The sequence below is a fragment of the Gavialis gangeticus genome, unplaced genomic scaffold (genome assembly GCF_001723915.1).
Source record: "Gavialis gangeticus isolate Ggan-Ray unplaced genomic scaffold, GavGan_comp1, whole genome shotgun sequence".
Classification (NCBI taxonomy): domain Eukaryota; kingdom Metazoa; phylum Chordata; order Crocodylia; family Gavialidae; genus Gavialis; species Gavialis gangeticus.
Genome location: NW_017729030.1, coordinates 20661491 through 20666778, shown reverse-complemented (window position 1 = coordinate 20666778; position 5288 = coordinate 20661491).

The window sequence follows — 5288 nt, the reverse complement described above, 5'->3', positions numbered from 1 at the left end:
GGTTCAATTCATGGATCCTTTGGGGTACGGGGGAGGGATATGGAGTACACACACATACCCAGTAGTGCTGAGCTATGGGGTCACCATAGCTTGAAATGAGGCCGTGCCCAATAAGCTGCATGGTAGATCATGAGCTTTTTGGCTTTTGGACTAACATCATACATAGCTTGTACTAAATATAAATAGGTGCAAAAGTACTGCTTAAAAGTGTGTTTATGGAGTACCTGTGCTAAAATTTGCATCTCTTTCAGAAAAGGTAAAATGCATCAATTCTGAATGAACTAAATTACTACAGGTATGTTTATTTCAAAGTTCATTCTTTTTCAAGTTTGTCCCTCTCTTCCATGTGCTCAGGAAGAGTAGGGTATGACAGTAAGTGGGAGGGGAAAGGGATGAAGAGGGAAGGTGTTGGTGGGGGGGCGGGGAGAGGGCAAGGGGGCTATCTGACACCCCAGATTTACTTTTCCTAATGTAATGTAACAGTTGGGTGGGGGGTGAGGAGGAGGAAATTCAAGACAAATCTCCAATAATTAGATTCTTTATCTGGAAAATTTTAACAAATTTATAATTTGTCCATATATACAATCCAATCTAATCTATAGCACCCCCTATAATTATAGTCTATATATGGAAATAAATGTCTTATACTTGAGTAAATGTGGGACATTGAGTGTTATTTAACTCTTGTCTATGTATAGAATGCTTGAACACAAACGTAAACTCTAAAAAGCAAGGCAATAAATGTTTAAGGAAATCAACCATACCCAACCTCCCTGCTATCCAGAGGCATACAACTTCATCATTTTGCCTTCCTCTGTAGCGTGGAGTGTGGTCTGAGTGGATTTCTTGAGTGTAATTTAACAAACTGCTTTCTTTCCCTGCAAAGGCGGGACATTGCAGTGCCCTTCTTCCCCTGCTTTATCTATGACAAGTTAGGATTTTCTTGATGGTTTTCAGGTATTGAGCCTCATAGCTGGGTGAGAAGGTTGCTTGCTCAGTTTTGTTTGCAATAAATTAGACAGACACTTGATTGAGATGGTTTAGTCAACAGGGTGTTGGGCTAGATGACCTCCTGAGAGCCCTTCTTGCCCTACATTTCTGTAATTTTTTTGAGTATAGCTACCCTTCACTTCAGTATTCTCCACCATTTTAATTTTGCCTTTCTAAGTGCCCCAGCCTTTTCTGTGGAGATGGGATGGTATTGTGCGGGTTAAGGATTATGGTGGAAATTCCAAAAGACCCCTGAAAAGAAAGCAGTTGACCCCAAAGACCCCTGATAAGAAAGCACATTATATAAAGAATTTGTGAGAAAACAAGAAATAAACCTTTGGTCTCCTGAGTTCCGGTCTAATAAACACAAGTGAACATCCTGTTCTTTTGTAAAAAAACAAACACCCCCCCTCCTCCCCCAAATTCCTGTCTAATTCATTAAGTACTGTTTTTGTGAATGAGGCATTGGTCCTAGAGACTTAAAAAGTTTATAATTAGGTAATGAAAGGTAATCACAAGCAGGTGAATGAAGATTGCAGAAGCAGTCTGATTTTTTTTTTTTTTACTTTGTCTAATTTTTGTTGTCCTTAGCATTCATGAACAATACCTAGTGAGGGCAATGTTGACCCATTGCAAAAAGGTATTATTTTGTTTATGAGAGGATGAAAATCTGCAGTTATAAAACATGCATGTGAGGAAGTTATTAGACCTAAAGCAGCATGATCTGAAAATTTAAGTTCAGAACTAGATCCTTTTGTTTAAAAACCAGTTCATTCAAAACCTTAACTAATGTCCATGCCTTTTGTAAGTTACCTCAAAAATATTTTCCAAAATAACACTTCTTTATGTTTGCCTTTTCATTTGAATGCAATAGTTAAATAAAGGAAGTCCCCCAAAAAGATTAATATTCATTTTAATCCAAACCTCTGTTTTTCCAAGCTAAATTAAAAGAGAAGCACAGTCTATTTTAAATTTCTAATCTATTTGTTACTTACATCACTGACCTTGGTAGAGGTATACAATGAAGATTTCATTCCAGTGATTACAGATGGAATGAAAACAATTCAGAAATATTGTTTATTACTGATTTTTTTTAAATACAGAAAAGTGAAATGTTATGCTAGACTGGGTTCTTGGCAAATTACTACAATGGACAGATGGTTTTTGATTATCTGTTATACAGAAATACAAGGCTTGCAACAGCGTGTTTTGTAATGATGCTTATTCATCTGTGAGAGAGTAATTTTCAGGCTGCTTGTCCAGAACACATTCTAAATCTTCTTCTGCATCTGCAGAACATCTGCTTAAACTAGGATTGTCAATGTCAATATTTTATTGCTAGTAAGCTACAGGCTGTCTTAATGTCTTTCCAAAGCCAAAGAAATGAGTGTAAAATAGGATTTCAGGGCTGAGATCCAGGGCTTAGTGTCTAAAATACATTCTTCACTTTGGATGCAATGTAAAATCTTATTCAATACCCATTTTGCCCCTGGTAACATATGGTCTCAACAATTAGCAGAGAAAGAAAGCAATTTCTCTTTGTAACAGTTTACAAATGGTGGTAAAAGGTGCATCAGGCTTAGATATTTATTTAAGCAATATGTCCAAAGGCAAGAAAATTGTAAATAATAAAAGACCACATTGCAAACATTTTAGCAAGATGCATGCCTCTGTTAATTACTATGAAGGAAAACACAACGTGCTGTGAGTCTGGCAGATTGTGCTATGATAAATGGTGGTGCCCATGACTTCTACACCTCAGTATGAGAAGTAAGTTCCACTAGGTAATAGTGTGCCATTTTGTATTATATTAGAGTAACTATGTTTCACTCAGTCTGATGTTTGTGAGGTTTATAATTTTTCTCCCTCCAGTTTCTTTCCTTTTTAACTATTTTGTTCTGTTTGATACCTATTGATAGCAATGAGCTAGTATATAATAGGATGCAAGGGTGCCTGTGGCACAAACTAGTACTATCAGTAATAGAGTAGGTTGCAGTGCGATAACAAGACTATGTTGTTTTTTATGAGTTTTTTTTGTCTCCCTCATACATTGAGGGTCAATTGCTTCTGGAAGTATTCTTTGCTGTCTTGTCAAGTTCTGAAAACTTACTGCTGGAAGGCTGGCTTGTGGCAAACACATCTCATGTTCACATCTATCATCAGGAACAAAAATACCTGCTGCTTTGGAGCATTATGCCCCTTTCTGACCACATGTTCTTTATAAGTGCTTGTTATTTGAGCATATGGTAATGATTATGGGGGCAGGGGGAAGCCTTTACACAATAAAATCTATACAGCAAGAGTGAGATTATTTCCACCTGAATCAGACCTGGCTTTAAACTGACAAAGTACCAAGCTGTTTGGAAAGTAAAGCTCTTTCCTGGCAAACAAAAAAACAATGGAGTAGGTAAGGTGACTACTATACTCAATACCATGGAATAAAATAGGAACCCCAGTTCATTCAAATCTATTTCACCAGATTTTGAAGTTACAGAATTTATAGGGAAGTAGATCCAGGTCCCACTCCCTAGTTTACTCCTAGTCCTCTGAGTGAGGTAGTGCAATGGCTTTTTCTATGGTATATGAGGCTATGCTGGCATTCCACATGCCCTTTTCATATCCAGTGAGAAAAGCATTTATCATAATATCTTTCTAAGACTGTTATTGTTCTTTCCACTTACACAAAAATATAATAAAAAGAATGGACACAAACACAAAGGAGTCCAAATAAACAAGTATGCTAACTGTGTATATGTACAATATGACAACATATGTAGCTATCATCTGGTTAGACCTTGCCATACAAAGATTTCCAAAAAATGTATGTTCTTAATAGGACCTTATAAAAAGATTGCAAAATGCCCAAATAGGTAACAGTGCAGTATTATGGACACTTGCCTGGAAGGTAGAAAATTCAGGTTCAAGTCTCTCCAGTGCTGTATTCAGGCCAGAGGCTTGACTCGACATTTGTTGCATCCGTTGTGAGGTGTTTAATCACTGGGCTATGGGATGTTTAATTATTTATACAACAGAAAAACAGCCCAGACCCTGGGGTTTAAGATATTTGCTTGGAATTTAGCAATCCCAGGTTTCCGTCCCTCTGAGGCAGGCAAAGTGGGTGTTTGAAGCTGGGTACCTGACATTCTATATGAGTAGAAGCCCTCTACTAAAAGTGATATATTCCACTGAGTCGCCGTTTTCCAATGGAAAAACGTTTAGTTAAAAATTCCCAACCTAGTTTTGGTGACATCTAGATTGAAGCAAGAAGACAGTAAAAGTTATTAAAAAGTTCACAGATTAGTTAAAGGATTACTGCCCTATCCCTAAACGTGGCAAAAATAAACACTGTTTCCCCTTATAGAAAATTCTCGAAAAATGCTTGCAGTCATCACCTATGCCCTAAAAAAGAGAGAAAATATTTCTGTATCACCTTTACTTGAAAGTTGCTAAGTACAAAACACATGTTTGGTGGTATCAGGTTTTTTTATTAATTTATTTTTTTTGGTGCTATGAGTTTTTTTTAATTAATTTATTTACTACAGGGAGAATTCCATGACGTCCATACTAGAATTAGGTTTTAGGAATCCTCAATGGAATTGGTAAACTGTGTTGTCCACATTCTAAAGGCATATGACACGCAGGGCTGATACTTTTAGAAATCCTTGACTCTGCTCTTATTGAAAAAAATAACACTATGCAAATGGGGTTTTTTGAGTACAAATGGCAGTTCGATATCTAACTCCCATTGATATTTGAGGGGACATGGATGGCCAACTGGGCTTTCTGCCTTTGAGAATTTCATCCTTACCTTAAATATTTATTGGCTTGTCTCACAGAAGCATGAAAGGCAAGCATGTAAGAAAACCTATTAATAGGTCTGAAGGTAAAGGCAGTGATCCCCTTGTTGTATGAAAATAGGGTGGTGAGGGTTATTTCTTTGATATTCTCTCTCTCCCTTTCTGCTTGATGATATGAAAGAAGTTATAGAAAAATATGCAATAGAGAGAAGATTGGGGGGTGAAAATATATACATATAAACTGTGATAACAATAACCTTGCTCCATATTTTGTTCTAGAATTTTGATTGTACTTAATGCTTACATAAAAAAGGGGTTACCTGAAAATATAATTTGTTTTCAGTCATCATAAAAGAGAGTGGGGAAAAAGGTACTATAATATTATAGGATATAATGCATCATAAATTGTGATATCTTGCCACCAATCGCTTCATAAATGTAAATAATACACCAGGCAAATTTCTATAAATTTTAGTGTAACAACTTTCTAACACTTCTCTC